The sequence below is a fragment of the Lemur catta genome, chromosome 3 (genome assembly GCF_020740605.2).
Source record: "Lemur catta isolate mLemCat1 chromosome 3, mLemCat1.pri, whole genome shotgun sequence".
Lineage (NCBI taxonomy): Eukaryota > Metazoa > Chordata > Mammalia > Primates > Lemuridae > Lemur > Lemur catta.
In genome coordinates, this window is record NC_059130.1 from 88,504,426 (window position 1) to 88,513,037 (window position 8,612).

Here is an 8,612-nt window from a genome sequence, read left to right on the forward strand (position 1 = left end):
CAGAGCAAAGAAACATGATACCTCCAAAGGAACACAATAATTCTCCACTAACAGATCCCAAAGAAAAGGAAATCTATGAAATGCCTGAAAAGGAATTCAAAATGATCTTAAAACTCAGCGAGATACAAGAAAACACAGATAGACAATACAAAGAAATAAAAAAACAATTCGTGATCTGAATAAGAAATTGAACAATGAGATACATATGATAAAAAAGAACCAATAGAAATCCTGTATCTGAAGAATTTAATGATTGAAATAAAAAATACAATAGCTTCAACAATAGACTAGATCAAGAAGAAAAACAGAATTTCTGAACTTGAAAACAGGTCTTTTGAAATAACCCAGTCAGACAAAAAAATAAAAAAAAGAAGAAGAAAAATTTAAAAAAAGCCTACATAACATAACATATGGGACATGAAAAAGAAAAGAAATATTCTAATTTTGAGAATTACAAAAGGAGAAGACAAAGTAAAAGGCATAGAAAACCTATTTAATGAAATAATAGCTGAAAACTTCCCCAAAAAAGATACAGAAATCTCCAAAATATTTAGTCCAAAAAAGTTTTCTCTGAGGCACATTATACTTACATTGTCAAAAGTCAAAGACAAGGACAGAATTCTAAAAACAGCAAGAGAAAAGGATCAATTCACATATAACAAAAACCCCATGAGACTAACAGTGGATTCCTCAGCAGGAAGCTCATAGGCAAGAAGAGAATGAGAATACTTCCAAATTTATTCTACAAGGCCATCATTGCCCATATACCCAAACCAGACAAGGATAAACTAAAAAAAGAAAACTATAGGCCAATATCCCTGATGAACATAGATGTAAAAATTCCTCAACAAAATATTAGCAAACTGAATCCAATAGCACATCAAAAGTGTAATACACCATGATCAAATGGGTTTTATACCAGAGATGTGAGGAGGGTTAAATATACGTAACTCAATAAATGTGATACATCACATAAACAGAATTAAGGACAAAAATCATATGACTGTATCAATAGATGCAGAAAAACATCTTTGATAGAATTCAAAATCACTTCATGACAAAAACCCTTAACTAGGCATAGAAGGAATATATCTCAAAATAATAAAGGCCATATATGACAAACCCACAGCCAACATCATACTTCATGGGGAAAAGATGAAAGTATTCCCCCTAAGAACTAGAAAAAGACAACGATGCCCATTTTCATCTCTCTTATTCAACATAATACTGGAAGTCCTAGCCAGAGCAATTAGGCAAGAGGAAGAAATAAAGGGCATCCAATTAGATAAGAGAAAGTCAAACTGTCCCTCTTTGCAGGTGACATGACCTTATATACAGAAAATCCTAAATACACCACCAAAAATTTCTTAGAACTGATAAATACATTTGGTTAAGTTTCAGGATACCAAGTCAACATACAAAAATGAGTGGTGCTAGACATGGTGGTTTGTGCCTGTAATCTCAGCTGCTCAGGAGGCTGACGCGTGAGGATCACATGAGGCTAGGAGTTTGAGACCAGCCTGGGCACACATAGCAAGACCCTGACTTAAAAGAAACTGAAATAAATTAGCTGGGCATGGTCATACACACCAGTAGTCCCAGGTACTCAGGAGGCTGAGGTAGGAGGATCACTTGAGCCTAGGATTTTGAGGCTGTAATGAACTATGATCAAGCGACTACACTTCAGCCTGAGTTTCAGACCAAGATCCCATCTCTAAAAAAATTTTTTTAAATAAAAAATTTAAAAAATCAGTTGTGTTTCTATACACCGATAATGAATTATCTGAAAAAAATCCAGAAAATAATAAATCCAGAAAAAGCTACAAAAAATACCTAGGAATCAATTTAACCAAGGAGGTGAAAGATCTCTATAATGAAAACTTATAAAACACTGATTAAAGAAATGGAGGGGCACATAAAAAATGGAAAGACATCTCATGCTCATGGACTGAATAAATTTATATTATTAAAATGACCATTCTACCCAAAGCAATCTTTAGATTCAATGCAATATCTATTAAAACACCAATGACATTCTTTACTGAAAGAAAAAGCAATCATATAATTCATATGGAACCACAAAAGACTTCAAATACCCAAAGCAATCATGAGCAAAAGGAAGAAGCAAGGCTTGAGGCATCACACTACTTGATTTCAAAATATACTACAATGCTATAGTGACCAAAACAGCATGGTATTGGCATAAAAACAGGCACATAGACCAATGGAACAGAGTAGGGAACCTAGGGAAAAAATCCACATATTCACAGCCAATTGGTTGCCAACAAGATGCCAAGAACATACATTGGGGATAGGACAATCTCATCAGTAAACAGTGCTGGGGAAACTGGATATCCATATGTGGGACAATGAAACTAGACCACTATCTATCACCATGCACAACAATCAACTCCAAATAAATTAAAGACTTAAATGTAAGATCTGAAACTATGAAACTATTAGCAGAAAACATAGGGAAAATGCTTCAGGACATTAGTCTAGGCAAAGATTTTATAGTTAAGACTTCAAAAACAGAGGCAACAAAAAAAAAATAGACAATGGGACTATATATTTTTTTTAAAAAAGCTTTTGCAAAGCAAAGGAAACCATCAACAGAGTGAAGAGACAACTTGTACAATGGGAGACAATATTTGCAAAATATTCATCTGAAAGGGAATAATATCCAGCATATACAAGGAACTGAAACTATTCAACCACAAAAAGTCAAATTATCTGATTAGAACACGGGCAAAAGATCTGAATAGACATTTCTCAAAAGATGACATACAAAGGACCAATGAAAAGCTCAACATCACTAATCATCAGGGAAATGCAAAGCAAAGCCACGAGATATCATCACACTCCAGTTAGAATAGCTATCAAATAATTACATTAAAAATTGCACAAAGGATCTTTTTTAACAACTCAAGACATGTATATGCAAAGAATCTTAGACATTTATCAAAAGAAGAAATAAAAATGGCCAAACAAATATCATCTTACCCCAGTTAGAACAGCAATTATCAAAAGACAAAAAATAACAAACACTGGTGAGGATGTAGAGAAATTGGAACTATACACTATTTAGTGGGAATATAAATTAGTATAGCCATTATTCAAAACAGTGCAGAGCTTTTTCAAAAAACTAAAAATAGAACTACCATAAGATCCAGCAATTCCACTACTGGGTATTTGTCCAAAGACAAGGATATCAGCATGTCAAAGAGATACCTGCACCCTCATGTTTATTGCAGTACTCTTCACAATAGCTAAGATATGGAATCAAGCTAAATATCTATCAACATATGAATGGGTAAAAAAAATGGCATGTATACACAATGGAATACTATTTAGCCATAAAAAGTGAAATCCTTTCATTCAAGGCAACATGGATGAGCTTGGAGGGCATTATATTAAGTAAAATAAGTAAGACACAGAAAGATAAATATTGTGTGTTCTTACTCACACGTGGGAGCTAAAAAAAAGTTGAAGTAGAAAAGAAAATTGTGGGTATTAGATTTTGGGAAAGGTGGGGCAAGGGGAGGGTGGGGAGAGGTTGGTTAATGGATACAAAATTACAGTTTGACAGAAGGAATGAGTTCTTGTGTTCTATAACAGCAGTCCCCAACTTTTTTGGCACCAGGGACTGGTTTCATGGAAGACAATTTTTCCATAGACCTGGGGTGGGGTGGTTTCGGGATGATTCAAGTACATTACACTTATTGTGCAGTCAAACCTCTCTGCTAATGATAATCTGTATTTGCAGCCACTCTGTAGTGCTAGCATCACTGCCTCAGCTCCACCTCAGATCATCAGGCATTAGATTCTCATAAGGAGTGTGCAACCTAGATCCCTTGAATGCACAGTTTACAGGAAAGTTCACGCTTCTGTGAGAATCTAATGCTGCTGCTGACCTGACAGGAGGCAGAACTTACGCAGTGACTCACACAATGGGGAACGGCTGTAAATACAGATGAAGCTTTGCTTGCTCACTCGTTTACCTCCTGTTGTACAGCCCGGTTCCTAATAGGTCACGGACTGGTACCAGTCCATGGCCTGCCTGGGGGTTAGAGACTGCAGTTCTATAGGACTGTAGAACAAATATGGTTATCTATTTAAATATAATTTATCATATATTCTCAAAAAGCTTGAAGAAAGGATCTTGAATGTTCCCAACACTAGGAAATGGTAAATGTTTGAGGTGATGGATATGCTAATTACCCTGATTTGTTCATTGTACATTGTAAACACATATCAAAATATCACTCTGTATCCCACAAATATGTACATTTATTACATGGCCACTAAAAATAACAGGAAAATGTAAACAATTTTAGGTTAAATACAGTTACTATGTAGAATTTCTATTCTAAGAAATATTTTGCCAATCCTGAATCTTAACTATTTATCACATTTTTAAATTTGTACTAGCTATGAACCCTTGTAAGCTGTGTTACATTCCTGAGATAAAGAAGATTACATGTCTTAAAGCTAATGTCCTGACCTTACCATCACAAACCATAAAGAACAGTTTAATATCAAGCATACCAAAATCAGTATTTCTACTTATGGAAAATACTTTCCAGTTTTGAAATAGATAATGATAAGTATATGATTCATTAAGGCCGTGTTTTCACTTACATATGGGTAAATTTTATAGCTAACTTATCCTAAAGGGTCTATCTGGACATAATATTAAAAATCAGATGGGCAGATACTTAAATATAGAAGAAAATGTAGTTGTCATTGCAGATACTCTTGGGATTCATCTTTTGTTTTAAAGACGGGCTAGCTTAGTTGAAAAAAGGTACCCGACTTCTTGGTAGAAGTTCTGAGTTGAATTCTGATTATGTCTCTTGACATCTAGCTCTTGGGGTTGTAGGAAAGATTATATGAGCTAATTAATAAAAAAAATTAAAAGCTGGAAAGAGTTATCAAAAATGTTATTATTAATCTGTTAAAAATAAATGTCAACTTCCCTAATTCTAAAAATAGATCACCCACTTTATTACCTGTATATCTACCATATATAATACACATTAAAATAATATTAAGTCATTAAATTTATCCTTAATTTAGCCTACTGACTGGCACACAGCAGGGATTTAACTGTGAAGGGTTCATATCATGATTTAAAGAATCACTATACAATGAAAGTGGAATTCATCAATTCCACAAATATATACCGAGCACCTTCTATGTTCTACTATAGAAGCTAGTAATAATGTGGTAAACAAGACAAGAGTACCAGAGCTCATATTTTAGTAGGAGGGGACAAATAATAAACATATAAGCAAATAAGATACTCTCAGAGATTGAAAAAGATCTTGAAGAAATCAACTATTATAATAACCAGGAGGAAGGTACAAAGGATGCCTTGAGAGAACATGTATGCTCATGCTGTCATACATAGAAAGCTCTGAATCGTCAATATGAAAGACATACTGCCTATAATTATCACCAATTCAATCACTGGATGCACTTTTTTTTTTTTTACAGTGCTAGGGAATCTCATTTAAGGATGCAAAAGTAGATCTTGAACATTATGATATCACTGGAGAACAACAGAAGTCTACTGACATTCACTAAGGTAGTCTTCCAATTTTCTATCTCAAGTTTCCTCTGAATTTTTCTGAGTTCTCTTCATGTTATATATAACCTTTCTTCCAAAAGTTGAGTAGGTCACAGGCCAAAATATAAATGTGCATCACTGTCTAAGATAAGTATGTAAGTATTAGTTTCCCTGATTTGAATTAGGAAGATGTGAGGTCTCGGAGGCCATTGTTTGCTTTTCTTCATGCAGTTGTAGCATCCTCTGGTGGGCATTAATTTATTTTATAGTTTGTTTTTCTTTCTTTTGTTTTGAGACAGAGTCTTGTTCTGTCTCCCAGGCTAGAGTGCCATGGTGTCAGCCTAGCTCACAGCAACCTAAAACTCCTGGGCTCAAGCAATCCTCCTGCCTCAGCCTCCCAAGTAGCTGGGAATATATTCATGTGCCACCACACCTGGCTAATTTTTTCTATTTTTAGTAGAGACGGGGTCTCCCTCTTGCTCAGGCTGGTCTTGAACTCCTGAGCTCAAGCGATCCTCCCACCTCAGCCTCCCAGAGTGCTAGTAGTTCAGGTGTCAGCCACCACACCTGATCTGTTTTTCTTTTCTAGAGATGGGATCCTGCATAATTTTTAAATTGTTTTTAGAGATGGAGTCTCACTGTGTTGCTGAGGCTAGTCTCAAACTCCTGGCCTCAAGTGATCCTCCTACTTCAGCCTTCCCAGTCACTGAGATTATAGACATGAGTCACTGTTCCTGACTATTTTATAGTTTTCCAGAGAAGCAAAGTTTTTATAGCTTTTGAGAAATAGCTTTTGACACAGGAATAAAATATGTAGTGCTTCATCATTTTCATTAAGTTATCAACTTTACAAAGTATCATGATAGTGTTTAGTGTAAGATTTAAATAAATATCTAGAAGAAATGCAATTTTATCAGCATAAATAATACTGATACTACTAATAATGAATGGTAATGTGGAATTCTGAAAAACCTTCAATTCATATTTTAAGAGGAGGACCTCAGCAAGATGGCCAACTAGAAGCCTTTGCACTTGTCCCCCACACAAAGACAGCCAGACCAATGAAGAAACAACTACATTTTGATGAAAATAACTGAAGAGGAAAACAGGACTATATCAAGGAGTGGAATAAACTTTGTAGAACACAGAAACCCAGGATGGCTGCATAGATTAGAGAAAGAAATATCTCACCTCTGCCACTGCATCCCCCAGTCGGACCAGCTTCCAAGCAGGGGCTTGTCCCTGCAAGGAAAACGTAGGCAAGAGGAACCCAGCAGCCACCATTACCACTGAGGCCACCTATAGTGCTCACCACTGGCAATTCTTGCAGTCCTCACAGGTGCTAAGTCCAGCTGAGGCAGCTGCCTGGTGTCCTCATAGCTGTGCTTCCACCAGAGAAGGAGTCAATGATTGATGCAACTTGCCCCTTGTGGCCTGTGCTGCTACTGTGCTACATCTTCTTAGAACCAGAACCACTGCTGCAGTGTGTGCTGCTCTGGGGGTGAGTGGCCATTGCACTCCTTCATTCCTGAGGCTTTGTTGACCCTGTACCACCCCTGCTTGGTGGCCCACCAACCTGAACGAAATTGTTGCTACACCCTACCTCATGGGGCCAGGCTGCTGTGCCCTGCCCCTTCCAGGAGCTGCTGCACCCTGCCTCCCAACACAGGAGCTGAAGCAGTGGCATCCCACCTTCTGGGCAGGTGATGCATTGGCCACCCAGAGTAGCCATGCTTTCCCCACACTGGAGCTAATGCAGTACCTCCTGGGGAACTGGTGCCTAGAGTAGTCACCCACCTGCTGCTGGAGTTGAAGCAGCACCCCACTTCACAAGATAATGAGTGCCTTGATTGAACCAAGCAGCTGTACCTCCCACAGCTAAGCCAATGTGGCACCCCAAATCTCAGGGAAACAAAGCATTGGCTGAGCTGAAAAGCTCTGCTCTCCAGGATGAACAATTGTAGCACCCTGCTTCCCTGGAACTGGACTAGTCTCCTAGTCTGAGCTGCTGAGGCACCCTACTTCCCTAGGGAATGGAGTCATCACTGTATGGCTCCCTGTCCCCTAGGGCCCAAGCCACAGCTGTGCTCTGCCTTTCCTGGGACCTTACTGCTACTGCACTTGGCCTCATAGAGCCTAGGATAATGCTGTATTCTATCATCCCATACAGTCCAGTGTTAACACTATACAGTATCTCATCCCCCCAGGGTGGGAGTTGTCATTGTGTCCTATAGCCTCTGGTTCCCAAACTGCATCTGTTCCCTGCTCCTCAAAGCCTGAACCTCCAGAGCACCCCTTCTTCACCAGAACTGGGCAAGTGCTATGCCCAAAGTCATAGCTACAACCCAGCTCTCTAGGCCAGAGCAGCTAGGGTGTGCCTTAGAGTCACAGATTCTGGCTTTGTGGGCAATCAGCATCTTTCCATGACTCAGAGAGTGAATCTTTTCCAGGTGCCACAGTAGGTTGGCAAGACCCTGAGCCCAGGACCCTAACTTACAGTTGTTCTGAGTACCCCTGCCCTGGAACCCAGGGCCACTGCGGCTGCTTGTGGTTCATACCAGACCTGACACTGAGAGGGATCCCCTCAGTTAAGACTCCCAATTTTGAGAAAAGTAAAAACAAAGAGGATCCCAAAAGCCCTTCCTATTGAGGACACTAACAGCACATGCTGCTGCTGCCACTGCAACAAACTCCTGCAGCCTAGGCCAATGAGGCACACAGAGTCATCACTGACATTGATTGCAGCTGAAGATGCTGCACGGCTGCTGTACCACCACATTCACTTGGAACCAAAGCCACTGCATCCTTCCCAACTGGCACCCTAAGACCTATCTGCAGGTGAATGTCTTTCCCTATGAAAAAAACCTTGGTAAAGTTTGGAAGCACTGATGGTTCCATCAGCTGCACAGAAATCAACACAGGGGCATAAGAAACATGAAAAATAAAGGAAACATGATGCCACCAAAGGAATATAATAATTCTCCAATATATGACCCCAAGGAAAAATAAATTTACGAATTGCCTGAAAAGGAATTCAAAA